Consider the following 19,867-nt stretch of genomic DNA (forward strand, 5'->3'; position numbering starts at 1 on the left):
CCAGCAGGCGTGCGCCAGCATCTCGACTAAAAGGATTCGAGACTGAGTTTCAAGCACCCGATGTTCCGGCACCCGCCCCTCCACCAGGGCCCGCTTCCCGCCACCAGCGTCCCCCGTTTCCCTCCCGCCCCTGCGGCCCCCTCCCCCCGACGCACGTTTTCCTCTTCCTTTCCCTGTAGGCTCAGTGGTTTGCAGTGCTTTCCCTGAGAGGGCATTCCGCTCCTCACCCTCCCTGCTTTCGGCACCCTGTCCTGTCCAGAGTGGCCACCTCCCTGGACCCTAGGGTCCCGCCCCTGTCCTGTCCCCACTCCCCCACTGTCACCGGCGTCCTACTCCCCTTCACTTTTTTTTTGCTTTTTGGGTCCCACCCGGCGATGCACAGGGGTTACTCCTGGCTCATATACTCAGGAATTACTCCTGGCGGTGCTCGAGGGATCTTATGGGATACTGGGAATCGAACCCGGGTCGGCCGTGTGTGCAAGGCAAACGCCCTCCCCGCTGTGCTATCGCTCCAGGGCCCTCCCCTTCACTTTTGGCCCTTAGGAGTCCTTGCTTTTCTCCTTCAAGCTTTGCTCTTCCTAGAAAAGAAAGTTTATTGTACGCAGCACTTTGCTCTGAAACACGAAGCCCCTCAGACGGGTGCGCCCTGGACAGGGCTTCAGCTCTCTGTGCCTCTGTTTCCCCGTCCGACCCTCAGCTTCTCATCAGAATGGTGGGGAGACAAACATCCCGTCCAGCCAGGGTTCTGGGAGGCAATCCTATCCCTATCGCGCTCAGCATGGCGTCTGGGCAGGGGCGAGGGGCCGGGTCCCGAGAGGGACAGGTCAGCCTGACGGGGCTGCAACTTCCTGGGCACTTCCGGTGCTGGGCACCGACCACCCCAGGCCTGCGGCGCCCCCGGGGAAGGAGGTGGGGGGTCCGGGGGAGGCAGCTCCTTCCTGCCGCGGGCTCTGGCTGCCGCCTAGGGGCACAGCTGTGGGCAGTCTGCAGCCAGCCCTCTTGGCAGCGGGCGGCTCGGTCCTGGGGGTCTGGGCACCGCCCCAGAGCACGCGCCCCGCGTGTCTGCCTGCCGCGCCGCGCCTGGCGCGCCCCTCCACCCGGGGCTCGCTGCAGGGGGCGGTCATAAAAACGTCAGTCGGGATTAGAATGATGACAGCACGTGCTCCACAGCCACTGGGCTGGAAATGGAATCCCCGCATATCCCTTTCATTAAAAATAGCCTGTTGGGCCCGGGTGTGCGGCCACGCCCGGGGGTGCTGGGGCGGCGGCCACCCTGGCCTGTCGCTCAGGGGTCACTCCTGGAGGCCCTGGGGACCGTGCAGACCCCCTGCAGAGCCCTCTGGGTCTCTCCCCAGTCCTGGATCAAAATTATTTCGGGGGGGGGGGCTCGCTTAGGGGCTTCATCCAAAAGAAGCCCTACTTCTTTTTTTATTATTTTTTTTTTTTTTGCTTTTTGGGTCACACCCGGCGATGCACAGGGGTCACTCCTGGCTCTGCACTCAGGAATTACTCCTGGCGGTGCTCAGGGGACCCTATGGGATGCTGGGAATCGAACCCGGGTCGGCCGCAAGCAAGGCAAACGCCCTCCCCGCTGTGCTATCGCTCCCCCCCAAGAAGCCCTGCTTCTCGAGGGCGACTCCTGGCTTTGCTCTCTGGAGGCTGTATTTGGAGTCGGGAATTGAGCCGGGGTCAGCCGCCAGGCAAGTGCTGTAGCCTCTGGACTGCCTGGCCCTTAAAAATGATTTTAAGGGGCCCGAGTGATAGTACAGCAGGCAGGGCACTTGTCCTTGCTTGTGGTAGACCCGGGTTCGATCCCTGGCATCCCATAGGGTGCCCCAAGCACGGCCAGGAGTGATTTCTGAACTCAGAGCACTGCAGTGTATGGTCCCTCCCCTCCAAAAATGATTTTTTAAAGAGCAGATGTACTAGCCAAGGAGATGGCTCCACGGACCCAAGTGTATACCCGGCGTGCTGGGGGCCTGGGTTCGATTCCTGGCACTACAGGATCCCCAAGTTCCATGGGGAGGGCTCTGGGGGATGACTGCTGAGCACTGGTCCCCAAAGGAGCTTCTGAGCACTGCTGACGGAGGCCAGGGAACAAAGCAAGACATTTAAAAGAAAGAATGGCAGTGCTCTGGGCCTGTGTGACTGCACAGGGCGGGTGGCAGTGGTGCAGCGTCAGCGTATGCAGGTGGCCACGCGCAGGGCAGGGGGCCCGGAGCAGTCGGGGGAGCGGGAGGAGTCCTGAGAGGGAGAGGGGGAGAAGCTCGAGGAGCAGCCGGATGGGCTTCCTTCCTTCCTTCCTTCCTTTCTTTCTTTCTTTCTTTCTTTCTTTCTTTCTTTCTTTCTTTCTTTCTTTCTTTCTTTCTTTCTTTCTTTCTTTCTTTCTTTCTTTCTTTCTTTCTTTCTTTCTTTCTTTCTCTCTCTCTTTCTTTCTTCCTCTTTCTTTCTCCTTTCTTCTTTCTTTCTCCTTTCTTTCTTTCTTTCTTTCTTTCTTTCTTTCTTTCTTTCTTTCTTTCTTTCTTTCTTTCTTTCTTTCTTTCTTTCTTTCTTTCTTTCTTCCTTCCTTCCTTCCTTCCTTTCTTCTTTCTTTCTTTCTTTCTTTCTTTCTTTCTTTCTTTCTTTCTTTCTTTCTTTCTTTCTTTCTTTCTTTCTTTCTTTCTTTCTTTCTTTCTTTCTTTCTTTTTCTTTCTTTCTTCCTCTCTCTCTTTCTTTTTGCTTTTTGGGTCACACCTAGCGATGCTCAGGGCTTACTTCTGGCAGTGCTTGGGGGACCCTATGGGATGCTGGGGATCGAACCCAGGTTGGCCGTGTGCAAGGCTATCACCCTCCCCGCTGTGCCGTCGCTCCGGCCCCGGATGGGTTTCAAGGCAGGGTCCTACGTGAAGAGGGCGAGTGGGTGACACTAGGCCTCCTGGACACTAGGTTAGAGTTCTTTGGAGATCAGATGACGTGGAATATTCTAGAAACCCAGGACTCAGCCTTCCGGCTCCCGTAGTAGGAAGACAAGGAGGTTGTCTTGTTTTGTTTTGGCTTTTGTATTTGAGCCACACCTGGCGCGGCTCCGGCTGACTCCTGCCTCTGCACTCAGGGGTCACTTTTGACTGACTCAGGGATATGAGGTGGTGGCGGGCATCAAACCTGGGTTAGCCGTGTGCAAGGCAAAGCCCTCCCCGCCGTCCTGTCTCTCCAGCCCAGGAGGCTGTCCTGCAAGTCACACTGAAAGCTGGGGCAGGCTGGTGAGAGGGAGAAATCTCCTGGTACTGCTCTAGCCCTGGGCTCCTTGGTGCAGGTCCAAGCATGGCTACTGTGGGCAGCCGGAGGCTCACTTGGGTGGACCCCCACGGGGAAGAGGGTATCTGGAGCCCCAGGTATCATCACCAGGCTGCCGGTGTGCTGCACCCGGGGTGAGGAACAGGGCAGGGGGACTGGCTATGTCCACCCCACCCCCTGCTCCCTTTCAGCTTCCACAGACTCCGCTGTAGCGGGGGGTACAGGTCGCTGCGCTCTTTCTCAGCATCTGTGAGCAAAGCTCGGGGTGGCTTTGAGGAAGAACTTCATTTCTCCCCCTTTTGGGTCATACCCCGAGGTGCTCTGGGGTTACTCCTGGCTGTGCTCAGGAATTACTCTGGGTGGTGTTTTGGGAATCCTGTGGGTTTGAACCCCGTTCTGCTGCACGCAAGGCAAATGCAGCCAGAGAGACAGTGCAGGGAGGGCGTTTGCCTTGCACGTGGCGGACCTGGGTTCGATCCCCGGCATCCCCTATGGTCCCCCGAGCACCACCAGGAGTGATTCCTGAGTGCAGAGCCAGGAGTAAACACTGAGCACTTCTGGGTGCGGCCCAGACACCAAAGACAGAAAAAGAAAAAGAAAAAGCAAGCTGTGGAAGGCTCCGGACCAACACTTCCTCTTTGCCCCGTGCACCAACTTAGAACACAGATTTGCTGGCACGCCAGCAGCGATCTGGTGCCCACAGGGAAAGAGAATCCCAATGATTTCAGCCACCGAACAGCTCTGGACGTGGCATTCTGCGAGGAGTCAGCCCCTCTGCATTCAGACCACCGAGGCTGTTTCTGTTCCGTGTGTCTGAGCAGAGATCAGCCCCGCCCCCTCCCAGGGCTCCCTGCAGCACAGGCCCGACGCTGCTCCGCCGGGCTGAGGACCAGCCCCTTGGGAAACGGCATCTGGCTCTCTCAGTCCGGCGGGCACGGGCAGACTTGCAGGGGGAGAGCCAGGAGTGCCATACGGAGGGAACGGCAAGCTGGGCCCCACAGGCTGGGGAAATAGTTGGCAGCTACTCTCCAAATACAAGATGCTCTCAAGCTTCTTTCTTCGGGGGAGGGGGGACGCGCACACTCGGCAGTGCTCAGGGCTTCCTCCTGGCTCTGTGCTCAGCCATCGCTCCTGGCAGGGCCCAGGGGACTCTATGAGGGTACTTGGAGGCCAAACCTGGGTCGGCTGCGTGCCAGGCAGGTACCCCACTCGCTGTACGATGGCTCAGGCCTCAGTTCAGAAGGTTCTTGCCCTCAGCTGCACAGAGTGGACAGAGCCAGAGCACTGCCCTCGCCCCCCACCCTGCCCCCGGTCCCACCTCACCCTGGCTGGGGACAGGGACTGTCCCCACAGGGTCCGCAGGCTCCCTCCCAGCTGGACGGTAATAAAGAGCAGGGTGACCGCTGACCCAGCCCAGCCCCACGGCAGGAAGCTTTCCGGGAGCACCTGCTTCCTGAGAGGACTGTTTGGGCACTGCCCCGCCCCCTGCCTGCATCTGGAGTTTAGGAAAACAATTCAGCGTTGACTAATTACTCGCGAATTCTCGTGGGTGTGTCCCAAAGACTCACCCCAGCCTCCCTCCGGCCTCCCCGCCAGCTCTTCTCAGTTCTCTGAGGCTGGCACACACAAGCACACGTGTGCTCACGAATCCACACACACATAGACACACACTCACTCAGTGTGCACATGTCCCCACATACACTCGGTATATGCACGTGCCCACACACATGTATGGTGTATGCATATTCACACATATCCACATGTGTGTCCACTCAATGCATGCACACGGCCACATATATCCATGCACACATATATACACATCCACACATGGACACACTTCCACATGTACACTCAATATATACATGTCCACATATATACACTCACATGCACATGTCCATGTGTATACATACTCACACACATATGTACTCACATGTACATGTCTGCATGTATATACACTAACACATATACACTCACACACACATATACACACTCACATATATACACTCACATGCACATGTCCACGTGTATACACACCCACACACATGTGCACACAACCGCACACATGTCCATGTAATCTATACATTTATATTCAACACACATGTCTATACACAAATATGCACTCATACACTTATATGCACATGCTGACACTCAACACACATGCCCATAAACATATGCACATTCATACACATCCATAAGCACACACACTCACTATACATACATCCATACATATACACACACTCACATATATACATACATACTTGCACCATGTCCAGACACTTGCAGATACATGATATTCAGAGATTCACACACAATGTGCGAATATCCATGCAAAGACACTCACGTATGTCTATTAACACATACACAATATACTCAGTCCACATATGTCCACACTATATAGACAAACACATAGACACACACATGCAAAGATAATATATACATATCCATACATGTCTGCACACCCTCTCCTACTATGCAACATGTTTACCACATGCATGTACATCTTACACACATGTATACTTGCACACACATGTACACATGAATAAACACACATTGCATGTCCACACAGACACATACACACATACATACAGTACAGTTACACTTACGTATACTCATTTTCATGCCCGTAAGCACACCCACTTACACTCAGTCAAATGCACCTACCCCCTCACACACTCATACATGCACAGTCACACACCCACACGCTCATCACAGCTCATGTACACACAAACACACCTGCACGCATCTGCACCCCTCCCCTCACAGACTTCTGGACAACAGTGCTCTCTCAGGAGCCCAGGGGGCGAGCCTGGTCTGTGAGTCGGGGTCTGGACCCCAGCTCTGTCACTTCCCTCTGGGCCACAGGCCACCTGTCCGGGCCTCAGCCCCTCTGTCCAGAGTGACAGGAGGCTGCCGCTGGCATCCCTGGGGCGTGTTAGAACAGTGTTTGGCGCAAATCAGGGTCCCGGGGGTGGCGCAGGGGACAGGGCGCGCCGTGTAGCCTGGGGCGCTGAGCCGAGGTCCTGGTCCAAACCCCACACGCATAGTTCTACCGCCTGGGCCCCGCAACCCCTGCTGATCACACGCCAGGAAGGTGCCGCAGCCACACACACACCAGCACCGAGGCGGGAGCAGGCCAGCCCCAGCCGGTGCGAGGGCCCAGTCAGAGGGCGGGGCCAGGGAATGGGAGGAATGAACTAATGCTCGCGGGAGGCTCCTGAAACCCAGAGCATTTCCTTCCAGACCTCTCTGGTCGCCCCACGGAGTGGCAGTTTCCCGAAGCCGGTGCCTCTGGCATCGGAGCAGCCCCCGGGCCCCAGGCCTCGTGGAAGGCAGGGGAAACTGAGGCCCGGAGGGGCGGAGCTGCAGACTTTCCAGCAGGGGAAACTGAGGCCTGGAGGGGCGGAGCTGCAGACTTTCCAGCAGGGAAAACTGAGGCCTGGAGGGGCGGAGCTGCAGACTTTCCAGCAGGGGAAACTGAGGCCTGGAGGGGCGGAGCTGCAGACTTTCCAGCAGGGAAAACTGAGGCCCGGAGAGGCGGAGCTGCAGACTTTCCAGGGTGGGACAGTGGGGGAAGTGGGCTGCGGGGGGGCGGGCGGGAGGCGGGGTGGGAGGCCTCTCCCGCGGGCGGTGGGCACGGCCGCAGGAAGGGGATGGCCTCAGCGGAGGCCCAGCTGGAGCCGGCCCAGCCTTCTTTGGGCGGCTCCCAGTGTCCAGCGGCTGGGGTGGGGGGTGGTCAGTGACTCAGGAGGGGCGCGGGGGGCGGGTGCCCAGGGGAGAGCGGGCGGGGGCGGTGGGGGTCGTGGCGGCCCCGTGGCCGGCGGTGGGGTCCCTGGAGCCGGGCTCCGGCCTGCCTGCCCCTCTCGGGCCAGTGCGCAGGCCCGGTGGCCCCCAGAACAAAGCGTCCCGCAGGAATTCCGGCCGGGTAGTGGATGCATTGTGGAGCCGGTGTCCTCCCCTCCCCCGTTCCCCCCCCCGCCGCTCCCCTCCCGGCCCTCCCAGCAGCTCTGCTCCGCGCGCGGGGACTTGGAAGTCACCGTCAGCGCTAAGGTGGCCGGGACCCCCTTCCTCCACTGGCCCCGAATTCCGCCCGTCGCTTTGATGCTGTCCTCACCTCTGGCCTTCCTGTCCTCAAAAGTGTTTGCCTTCCCCCGGCGAGGCCGGGCCGGGAGGGGGTGCTTCCTGGCGGCCCGCGGCGGGGCTGGCCGAGACTCCCGGGCTGTTAGAGCAGCGAAGATTTCCTTCCTGAAAAACACAGCGGCTTCGGCCCCCCCGTCCCCCACCCCCCGCCGCAGCCAGACCCACCTGGGCAGAGGCCCCGGGGATGCAGCTCCGGGGCTCCCCTGGGCGGAGGGTGGGGGCCTGAGTGCTCCCACAGCAGGGCCCCGGGGCCTCTCACACCCAGGTGGGGGCCACCACCCCTGTGGCAGAGGCAGAGGCTGCCGCCTCCACCAGACTGGCACCGTGATTGCACCCGGCCTGCCCAAGCCGAGTCCAAGTCGGGGGCCAGTGGGCCCTGAGGCGCCCCAGTGACCTCATCTGTGGGAAGAGTCACTTCCTCTCGCCCGGCCCTCGGGTCCTCCGTCTCCCAGGAGCCTCTCTGCTGCCTGCTCCCGGCCCTGCCCTGGGTGGCCCCTCGTCCCTGTCACAGGGCCCACGGCTCCCAGGGTCCCCGCCGCTAAGAGGGGAGCGAGCCCTTTCGCCCTGCGTGCCCTCCCGGTCCTCTCCCTGCCCGGGAGCTTGAGCCGCCCCCTCGCCCCCCCCCCCGGGGCTGCTCCCCTGCTCCCTCGGGACCCAGCCCCGCGTGACCCAAACGGGCCGCCCTCTGTCCTGTGGAGCTGGTTCTCCCTACCGAGCGGAAGGTCAGCGAGGCCCAGCAGGAAGAACGGGGGACCCCCGGGCCCAAACTCGGGCTGGGTCCTTACAGAGCCTGAGAAGCGAATGCGCTGGGAAGGGGGTCCGAGGTGCGGGGGCAGGGGAGCACTGACCCTGGCGTGGGGTGTGAGGTCCTGAGGACGGTTGTGTCACCTCACACCTCATCCATGGTGGCAGCAACAGCAGCTACTGGTGATGCCCTTTGAGGGCTTGTTGTTGGAGGCCCGTCCATTTTCTCTCAGTTGTGTAACACCTCCTGGTTCCTTCTGGGAGTCCCACGGGCTCTGCTGGGGTGACCCTCCATGACAGCTAGGAGCTTGCATCCCTCGCCCACACACACACACACACACACACACACACACACACAACAACAACAAAAACAAAACAGTTAGCCAGAGACATCCCAGATGGAGCAGATGAAAGGGCTGGATCCACCGCAGCCCTTTCTCACCAGGAGGCGAGACTTTCTCTCCCCAGGTGTACTCTGGTACCCAGTGCTGGTGTTCAGACTCTGCTTGGGCCGGACCCCACTGCGGCTCTCGGCTGCCTAGGGTGAGGGCACCAGCACCTGCACGTATACAGGCCCTGCTCCCTCTAGCCACTCCCCTGGGATCTCCAGGAAGGTTCCTCCCCAGGCCCTGGCCCGTCTTCTCTCCCTTATCGTTAGGGAGCCTGGCTGGGTCCCCACCCGGCAGCCTGGTATTGCAGTCAGTCATTTTCATGACCTTTTCCATAAGAAAAAGAAAAAGAGAACCAGGGGCCACACCCAACAGTGTTCAGGGTGTACTCCCAGCTCTGTGCTCAGCGGTCGCTCCTGGCGGGGCCTGCGGGACCCTAGGGAGTGCAGGGGCTTGAACCCGGGCTGGCTGTGTGCAAGGCAAGTTCTTTCCCCGCTGTGCTGTGGCTCCATCCTGCCGGGGGTGTCCGGGAGCTGGCCCGTGTCTTTAGGGGCCCCGGTGGCTGCGATGTGGGGGGCTCTTAACATTTTGGGGCGCCAGAACTTCAGCGGTGAGAGTGCCGACAGGTCATTCACTCTTTCCCAAACGGCCCAGGGCCTTGTTGGTGAACGTGGGTGCGGGGTGGGGTGGTTCACTGTTTCTGCCTCCTCCAGCCTTTCTCCGGGACCGGCTCCTGCCTCGCCCACCTCTGCCTGCCGGAGCGCTCGGCCCCCCACTCCCGCTGTCGCCTCCAGCTCTCGGCCGGCCGGGACGAGGACCCCTTCTTGCCGAATGAACGTTCTGTTTCCCGCAGCGCTCAGCACCCCGGAAGTGAAGTGGTTCCTCCTCAGGCTTAGCTTCTCCCTCCCGGGCCGTTGAGTCAGTGAGGTCGTCTGTACCACCCCCCCACCCCGTGGTCCCCTGTGCCCAGCTTGCTCTTCTCCCCGCCCATCCAGACAGACTCTCTCCCTCCCCTTTCTACTCTCCCTCTCTCTCTCCCGCTCTATCCTCTTCCTCTCTCTAGGTGTCTGGAGATGCCTTTCAGGTTCTTCCCCCCTCCCCCTGTTACAAGATGCTTTTCCCCTTGTTTGGGGGCCAGACCCAGCAGTGCTCAGGCTAAATCCTGACTAAGTCATCAGAGACTCACTCCTGAGGGTTCTAGGACCGTGCAGGATGCGCTGGCCTCTTCAGGGAGATTTTTTTTTTCTTTTTGGGCCACACCTGGCGATGCACAGGGGTTACCTCCTGGCTCTGCACTCAGGAATTATTCCTGGCGGTGCTCAGGGGACCATATGTGATGCTGGGAATTGAACCTGGGTCGGCCGCGTGCAAGGCAAACGCCCTCCCCGCTGTGCTATTGCTCCAGCCCCTTCAGGGAGATTCTTAACTCCCTGCCTTGCTTGTTGAGGTTAAAGGAAGAGGCGAGAAGGCGCCCGACACCATTCACGCAGCTGGAGGGGACATGGTGGGGACCGGAGAGGTGGCTGAGAGGCACAGGAGCAGGCGCCAGAGGATGCTGTGGAGGGCCCCTGCTGTCCCCTGCTGACCTGGCTGGACCCTGGGCTCAAGCTGTGACCCCGTGACCCAGAGTGAGAGCTGGGCACAGCACAGCTGGTTAGGACCAACAGCATGTCCAGGACACCCACTCTTGGGGGTTTCTTAGACCAGCCATGGCTCGCCCCTGCCTCGCTGACCCCCATGGGCGCCACGGCACTGGCAAATGGATCTTGCAGGAAATTGCACCTTTTTTTTTTTTCTTTTTGGGTCATACCCTGTGATACTCAGGGATTTCTCCTGGCTCCGCACTTAGAAACTACACCTGGCGGTGCTTGGGGGACCATATGGGATGCCGGGGATCGAACCTGGGTCGGCTGCATGCAAGGCAAACACCCCGCGCGCTATCACTCCGGCCCGTGCTTTGTTGTATGCCTGAACTGGTAAAGGGAGTGGGCCAGGAGCCCAAGCAAGAGCAAGGGGGCTCCCCTTGGGGCACCCCCACCGCCAGCCACGGCCACCGCCTTCTCCTTTCCGTCCCTGACCAGCCCCCGGGAGCTCACTGAGACGCTGCCCGCCGCCTCCACCCCTGCCCTTGGCCTGGGAACCTTCCGTTCCCTACCTCAGCGCCCAGGCATGTGCTAGGGTTCCCCGGCTCTGGGAGGGAAGGCAGCGGCAGGGCGACGGCTGTGGGCAGCCCTTCCAGCCTCTGCAGGCAGCCCTTCCAGAAACTCCCAGCCCCTTCCTGCCTGGCTTCCTGCCCAAGCCCTTCCAGGAAACTGGGCCCACCCAGCCCCCAGCCCAGGGTGGCCGCCGATATCTGCACGGGTGACTCAGAGGGCCCTCCCCAGCCGGCCCCTCCTGCCACCCGCGATATTGGGAGTTGGGAAAACAGTTTGGGGGTTGCAGGAGAGTCCCGGCCGTGGCTTAGCCTCCTCCTCACCCCGTCACCCCGTCACCCCTCTTCCCTTCAATGTTGCCAGGGCCTTTGAAGGGAGAGTCAGCGAGGAGGGGAGAGGATTGTAGGCTGCCTAGACTGCCTAGTTAAAATTAATCTTAGACACACACACACACACACACACACACACACACACACACACACACACACACACACGGACCAGAACCATAGTACATCGGGGGGTAGAGAGAGCTGGAAAAAAACAAAACAAAACAAAACAAAACAAAAAAACCCAAAACAGTAGATATAATGAACATACTAGACACTATAGAAGAAAAAGAAGGCAGAGCCAGGATAAGCTGCTCTCCCAGTCAGGGGTGGCCCCCAAAAGAAAAAAAACACCCTTATGGGCTGGAGAGAGCACAGTGGCACTTGCTTAGCATGCCCCCCAACTCAGGTTCCAACCCCAGCATCTCAAATGGTCCACTGGGCACCGCCGGGAGTAATTTCTGAGTGCAGAGCCAGGAGGAACCCCTGAGCATCGCCAGCTTTGGGCCCCCCAAAAATTGCAAGTGAAAAACACCCCCAAATAAATAAATGAAGCATCAGTGATTCTTTGGAGGTCAGGGATCCAATGAGCTGGGGGAGATTCCACAGCAGTGCGCGGTAGGACCGTCTCCCCGGCCACGCCACTGATTCTTTCGTTTTGTGTCAGCCACCATGTTTTACAATGCTACCAGTCACCGAGTTGCATGCAGACAACGGTCCAACACCACACACTTTACGAGTGTTCTTGTTGTTGTTGCTTGTGTTTTTGTTTTTGTTTGGGGGCCACACCTGGGAGTGCTCAGGGGTGACTCCTGGGTCTGTGCTCAGGAATGACTCCTCAAAGTGCTTAAGGGAACAAATGCCACCCTGGACTGGGAGGACAGCCTGTCCTGGCCCTGCCTTCTCTGTCTGCTACAGTGTCTAGTGTGTTAATTGTATCTACTGTTTTATTTTTCCCCCTTCGGCAATCCCGAGGGGACCATTTGGGATACTGGCTTACCTAAGTGCCTTACCTGACGTGCTCTCTCTTCAGCCCCTCAACTTCTAACTAACCTTTATTGGGATGGAATGAAAATATGAATGGTCAGAACTTTGTACGACTTGAATCCTTTTCAATGTGCTAAGATTTATACTTCACTGTATCACTGTATCACTGTCATCCTGTTATTCGTCGATTTACTGGAGTGGGCACCAGTAACCTCTCTATTCCTCCCAGCCCTGAGATTTCAGCAGCCTCTCCTTACTTACTCGTCTTTCCCAACAATTGGAGGCTCTTTCAGGGTCAGAGGAATGAGACCTATCATTACCGTTTTTGGCATATCGAATACGTGACAGGATACTTTTGGTAGCTTGCTGGGCTCTCCGAGAGGTGTGTGTGTGTGTGTGTGTGTGTATATATATATATATATATATATATATGTCACTGTCATCCTGTTGCTCATCCATTTGCTCGAGCAGGCACCAGTAACATCTCCATTTTGAGACTTTTTACTGGTTTTGGCATATCAAATATGCCATGGATAGCTTGCCAGGCTCTGCCATGCAGGTGAGATACTCTCAATAGTTTGTTGGGCTCTCCGAAAGGGGTGGAGGAATCGAACCCAGGTCAGCCGCATGCAAGGCAAATGCCCTGCCGCTGTGCTATCGCTCCAGTCCATATATATGTGTGTGTGTGTGTGTGTGTGTGTGTGTGTATTACTCTCTATGATTTGTTGCCTACTGTCTGAACTCCCTCAAATATGGTGTGGTAATTATGGAAAATGGGTAGAAAGTGTCTTATAATGTGTCGCGTGGCCGCTTTGGGGCTGCATAGTCCGGAAAGTGGCCTGGAGCACGGCGGCGGTTGGGTAGTGGAGGTCGGCTGCCGGGGCTGGGTCCCTTGGGGCTGGGAGGGTTCTCACCTGTTCCCCTCTGGGGCGCTCCGAGTGAAAACAGCCTGGCGCGGAGCCTGTTTTATACTTACTCTACAGAATACACTCTGTTTCTGAGTGTATTTGAATTAAAAAATGTGTAGTCAGATGTTGAGTGAAATGTTTCATAAATAATGATTAAGTCAAATTGACAGACAACTCTATTCGAGCCTTCTGTATTACTGGGTGCTAAACTTACTGTAAAGATAGCCGAAGGGACAGTACAGGGGTAAGGCATTTGCCTTGCACCTGGCTGACTTGGGCTCAATCCCTGGCATTCCATATGGCCTCTCCAAGTGCCGCCAGGAGTGATCCCTAGGTACAGAGCCAGGGGTCACCCTTGAGCACCAAGGCCCCCCAACAACAAAATGGATATAGACAAGAACCGTATCATCTCTGTGGTGATGTTTCAATTCTGCCAATGTCGCCAATGCCAAACAGCAGGTAAGTAATTGTGCGTGATCGTCTCCGAGTAGACCTTATTCATGCACCCGAAGTCGCTCTTTCGCTGGCCCCTTCTGTATGCTTGCTGTTTTCTGCTTGGTTTGCCAGTTGCTGAGAGCAGAGTGTCCAATTCTCCAGCCCCGACTGTGGCTTTAACTGTTTCTTTCAGTTCATTTGCTTTTGCTTCATGGTCTTTGAGCTACTGTTGGGTACACGAACATCCAGGATTCTCTTATTTTCGTGATTAATGGACCTCTTCCTCACTGTGAAGTGCTCGTCTTTATTCTTTGTTCTGAAGTGGCCTTCGTTCTAAAACCCACTTTGTGTGGTTTTGGTAGAGTCACCAACCTTCTTCTTCCGTGATTTCAAGTATGTAGTTCCAATTCTCTTACTTCCCACATATATGTAGCCCCTATATTTCCAGGGAATTTTTGTAGATAGCGTAGGTCTTGCTTTTAAATTTTAATCTGACAACCTCTGCCTTTTAGTTGGAATATTAGATCATTTACATTTAATATGATTTGGGCAACAAATCATAGAGAGTAATATATATAATATATATATACACACATATATATATGTATATATATATGTTACTGGACAGAGCCTGGCAAGCTACCTGTGGCATATTCGGTATGCCAAAAACAGTAATGATAGGTCTCATTCCCCTGACCCTGAAAGAGTCTCCAATCGTTGGGAAAGATGAGTTAAGGAGAGGCTGCTAAAATCTCAGGGCTGGAAAAATAAAATCTCAGGCCTGGGAGGAATAGAGACATTACTGGTGCCCATTCAAGTAAATCAACAAACAATGGGATGACAGTTATACAGTGATACAGTGAAGTATAAATCTTAGCACACTGAAAAGGATTCAAGGGGCTGGAACGATAGCACAGCGGGGAGGGCGTTTGCCTTGCATGCGGCTGACCCAGGTTCGAATCCCAGTATCCCATATGGTCCCCTGAGCACCGCCAGGAGTAATTCCTGAGTGTAGAACCAGGCGCAACCCCTGTGCATCGCTGGGTGTGACCCAAAAAGCAAAAAAAAAAAAAAAAAAAAGAAAAAGAAAAAAGAAAAGGATTCAAGTCGTACAAAGGTCTGACCAGTGACACAGTGATACAGTGATGATTTAGGCGAATTTAAATCTAACACATTTCCAGATTTGTTCTTTCCCTTTCCTTTTTTTTTTTGGACCACACCTGGTGGTGCGCAGGGGTTACTCCTGGCTCTGCACTCAGGGGTCACTCCTGTTGGGACTCTAGAGACCATAAGGGGTGCCAGGGATCAAACCCAGTTCATTGTGTGCAAGACAAGAACCCGACTGCTGTTCTATTTCTTCAGTCCCAATTTCAGTGGCTCCAGCCTCCCATAGGGTCCTCCGAGCACCGCCAGGAGTGATTCCTCAGTGCAGAGTCAGGAGTAACCCCTGAGCATCGCCGGATATGACCCCCCAAAAAAAGTCTGGGTTTCCAATTTTTCAGTTGCTTTCTATCTGTCTCATCCACTCACCAAATAATTTTCTTCTTTTCCTGCCTTCTTTCTCTTCTAGTGCTTAGTGTGTTAATTATATATCTGTTGTTTTTCTCATTTGTAGTAGTTTTGTTTGGGGCCACCCCTGACATTGCTCAGGGCTCAATCCTGGTAGGTTCTGGGGACCGTCCGGGGTACCTGAGGGTTGAACCCTGATCGCCATGTGCAAGGCAAATGCCCTACCCACTATGCTATCGCTCCACCTCCCCCAGTTGTAGTAATTTATTTTATTTTTTTTCTTTTTGGGTCACACCTGGCGATACACAGGGGTTACTCCTGGCTCTGCACTTAGGAATTACCCCTGGCGGTGCTCAGGGGACCATATGAGATGCTGGGAATCGAACCCGGGTCAGCCGCGTGCAAGGCAAATGCCCTACCCGCTGTGCTATTGCTCCAGCTCCCCCCATTTGTAGTAATTTAATTTGGATTTTGTTATCTAATTTGATTTGGGTTTGAGTGTGTTTGTTTGCCTTAAAGCTATTCTAAAATAATCCTGCTGCCTGTGGGTCTGTTTCTATCCTGTTCCTTGTATTTTCTTTGTCTTCTTTACTTTCGGGCCACATCTGTAGTGGGGGGGCCCTTCTGGCACGCTGCTCAGGAGATGATGCAGTGTTGGGATCAAGCCTGGGGTCTCCCCCTGCCAACAGTGAGCTGGTCCAATATTCCTGCATTTTTCTGTTGTTTTGCATGTCTGGTAACTTTTTAATTATAAGCCAGACATTACGAATGTTATATTTTTGGGTGACAAATTTTGCTCATATTTCCTTAAATAGTTTTAGGCTTTGCTCTGGGAGAGAGTTTGGTCTTTTGGTTTGGTTTGAGGCTCCTCGCGGGTCCTGGGAGTCCCCGGGCTCCCCCCTGCAGTGCGAGGGAGGCATATGGTTCCGGCCGTTGAGCCTGGGGCCCCGGGAGTGCCAGGCCTGTGCCCCGGTTCTTTGAGAGATCTTCCCAACCCCTCGATTTTATCTTTTTTTTTGGCTTTCATTTATATTGATCGTTTATATATTCGGGCCTCCAGAGCTGTGCTCAGGAAACTCGGGGCCTTTCCCTAGTGGCTCTTGAGCCGTCCGGGCCAACTGAGCCTTTAGTTTGAATGCGAGGCCTAAGGGTACAGAGCTAGTGGCCAGTTGACCTTGGTGGCTGCGGGGGGCCTCCAGAGTTACACCTGGCTGTGCTCAGGGGACGCTGTGGGCTCGAACCCTGGTCGGCCATGTGCAAAGCACAAGCCCTTCCCGCTGTTGGGGTCTGTGATCTAAAGAATGAGCGCGGCACAAATGCCAAAGTTCACGAGAGCTTCATTTCGCACCTAGCACAGAGTCCAGATGCTGATCGATCAATCCATCATGGCCGTCTCCCCGGAGAGTGAGTGTGCCCCTTTTCTACCTCGAACCCCCAACTGTCAACCAACCTATTCCCTGATTGGTGGGGCCTTGGGGTGTTTAGGAACCTTCCGGCAGGGGCAGCTCAGGATTGGCTGCCTTTTCCTGGGTCTGCTATTTCAGTTATTTCCTTTTCCCCCTCCTGGTCCCCCAACGGCTGAGGTCATCAATCATTCCAGCCAGATGGGCCCTAACACCCCCTATACTATTACTCTCACCCTGCACAATTTTCTTTTTCTTGGCTTTTTGGGTCACGCCAGGCAATGCTCAGGGGTTACTCCTGGCTCTACACTCAAAAGGATTACTCCTGGAAGGCTCAGGGAACTATATGGGATGCCCGGGATTGACGCCGGGTCGGCCGCGTGCAAGGTACATCCCCGCTGTACTATTGCACCCGTCCTGCTTGGTTCTTTGTGAAGTACCGGCATCAGTGTTATCGCTTCATGCTGCAGAGCTGCTACATTATTCCCACCAACAGGGTGCCAGGACCCTCCACCATTACCCCGCGGTCCCTTCCTACTGGCCTCCGTGACCAGGGTTCTGTTGATGACGCCTGGGGAGTGTCTGATCCCTGGCCTGGCCTCTTTATTCTCCACATACGAGTCCATGTAGCTTTTGTCTTCTGTTCTCTGACTCACCCCGCTCAGCATGACAGCCCTCACTCCATTCAAGGCGCAGCCAGCTGAAGATTTCACCTCTCCCGAGAGCTGAGGAGTGTCCCTCGGTGTGTAGAAGCCACGTTGCTTCATCCATTCATCTGTGGTTGGGCTCTTGGGCTGCTTCCAGATTGTGGCTGTTGCAAAGAATGCTGTGATGAATGCAGGTGCACGTAGGTGCTTTTTGGTGAGTGTTTTGGTAGATCCCCAGGAGTGGAATTGCAGAGTCATATGGAAGTTCTATTCTTTTTTTTTTTTTGCTTTTTGGGTCACACCCGGCAATATACAGGGGTTACTCCTGGCTCTGCACTCAGGAATTACTCCTGGCAGTGCTCAGGGGACCACATGGGATGCTGGGATTCGAACCCGGGTTGGCTGCGTTCAAGGCAAACACCCTACCCGCTGTGCTATTGCTCCAGCCCCTGAAGTTCTATTCTTAATATTAAAAAAATTTTTTTTTGTCCCACACCCAATGATGCTCAGGGTTAACTTCTGGCTCTGCACTCAGGAATCACTCCTGGAAGTGCTTGGGGGACACCCTACCCACTGCACGATCTCTCCAGCCCTTCTTAATATTTTTTTTTAAGTCTCCAAGCTGTTTTCCAAAGAGGCTGAACTGGACAGCAGTCCTAATAGCAGTAAATGACAATTCTTTTTCAGCCACATCTCCACCAGCACTTTTTGTTTTCAGACCTTTAAAACCACAAGTGCTGGGGATGGGAGATGTGTGCTGAAAGTAGATAAAGGACCAAACGTGATAGCCTCTCAGTATCTATATTGCAAACCATAATGCCTCAAAGTAGAGAGAGAGTATGGAGGAAATTGTGTGCCATGGAGGCCGGGCGAGGGTTGGAAAGGGGGGATATACTGGGGACATTGGTGGTGGAGAATGTACACTGGTGCAAGGATGGGTGTTCGATCATTGTATGACCGTAACTCAAACATCAAAGTTTTGTAGCTGTATCTCATGGTGATTTAATAATAATTAAAAATAATAAAACCACAAGTGCTTATGAGCACCAGAGGTAGGGATGGACAGTGAATGGTGTTTGAAGATGCTGAATGAAGAGATACATCAAGGCTTAAGGAGAAAGTATTGGAGCCGGAGCAACAGTACAGCGGGTAGGGCATTTGCCTTGCATGCGTCCTACCTGGGTTCGATCCCCGGCATCCCATATGGTCCTCCAAGCACCTCCAGGAGTAATTCCTGAGTGCAGAGCCAGGAGTAGCCCCTGAGCATTGCTGGGTGTGACCCAAAAAAAAGAAGAAAAAAAGGAGAAGAAAGCGTTGTGTTCAGCAATGAGGCCATCACTATGGAAATTCTCTCAAGGGCCTGCTGGAGCAGCTGAGAGACGGGACAGTGGGAGACGGAAGGCCACAGCTAGCAGCTCGGACACTGCAGCGTGCCAGGGTGCTAAAGGAGCTGGGCCAGCAGAATTAGGCTTGTCAGTGGGCATCTCTTAGGAGCTTCCGGAAAGACCAGTCCGGACTCCCGTGACCTACGTTCTTAACCATCCAATAACGCTACTGGCCTCGGCAATCTGACTTTTGCCCTCAGGCTCACAAACCTGTCTCTGGAAAGTCCCTTCCTCATTTGCTTGGACCATCTGAAGCCCGTGAGGTGTGTTCTCCCTCTTCTTTGGTGTCTTCTCTCCCCTGTGCTTTTCCAAATTCCCTCTATCTTCATTCTATTTCTGAACACCAATTGCATCTTCCGTCACCTAAAAGTCTATGTCTTCTGGGGGCCGGAGAGAGAGTAGAGTGGGTCAGATGCTTGCCGTGCGCGTGGGCTGACCCAGGTTTGAGTCCCGGATTGCCATATGGTCCCCTGAGCACTGCCAGGAGTGACCCCTGGGTGCAGAGCCAGGAGTAAGAGGAGCACAGCACGTGGGTCCCCAAACAATACAAAACAAAACAAAACAAAAAAGAACAATAACAATTAAGTCAGTGTCTTCCAAGGGTTTGTTCTACTCCCTCTTCATATTTTGGCCCCGTGCCTTAAGTTTTCTCCTCTTATTGATGACTTTTTTTTTTTTTCCTTTTTGGGTCACACCCAGTGATGCACAGGGGTCACTGCTGGCTCTGCACTCAGGAATTACCCCTGGCGGTGCTCAGGGGACCATATGGGATGCTGAGAATCAAACCTGGGTTGGCCGCGTGCAAGGCAAACGCCCTACCCGGTGGGCTATCGCTCCAGCCCCTTATTGATGACTTTCAAATCTCTCTGTCCCCTCTTGCTTCTTCACATCAGACCTCACCGATGCACTGATTCGGGAGTATCTCAAATTTAGGATCTGCAGTGCGGGGCTCCCTGTCCTCCCATCTTACTATGAAGTTTGTCTTTGTAGATACTTCTCTCTAGTGGTCTAACCAACCAGGAAATGACCAGATCCCATTCAGAAACTTCCATGGTATCCTAATCTCCTTTCTCTTCCCACGCTGAATCAGTAGGTTCTACTGATCCTTCTTCCTAAATGAGTCTTCTACTCACATACTTCTTTCCATTTTCATTCCAATACAGTTTGGATCTCCTGTAAGTGGCAGACTATGAGGTCGCAGGCAATTCCTATGAGAAAAGCTAGTAAAGTTGGAGCAAATATTTTAGAAAATGATCCCTTTGAAGAGCCACTGGGGCCACAAGGGAAATGTGAAGTCGATATAGAAGAGAAAAGAAGGGACACTTGGGAAGAGTGTCTGGCACTTGGCCCTATTTCTTTCTCAAGGAAATGACCGATTCTGAAAGTATAAGAGGTTTAGAAATAAATGAGCTTATGGACACGGGGAAGTAAAAATTAGAGTTTCAATACAACCATTTAGCTCACTGAAAGTGATCCTAGGAGCATGCAGGATGTGAAGAAATATTTATTTTAGAAAACCTATTAAAATTCAGTAATAACAACCCTGGTATCTGAACCTTCCTCCCAAACCC

This window comes from Sorex araneus, chromosome 4 (genome assembly GCF_027595985.1).
Source record: "Sorex araneus isolate mSorAra2 chromosome 4, mSorAra2.pri, whole genome shotgun sequence".
NCBI lineage: Eukaryota > Metazoa > Chordata > Mammalia > Eulipotyphla > Soricidae > Sorex > Sorex araneus.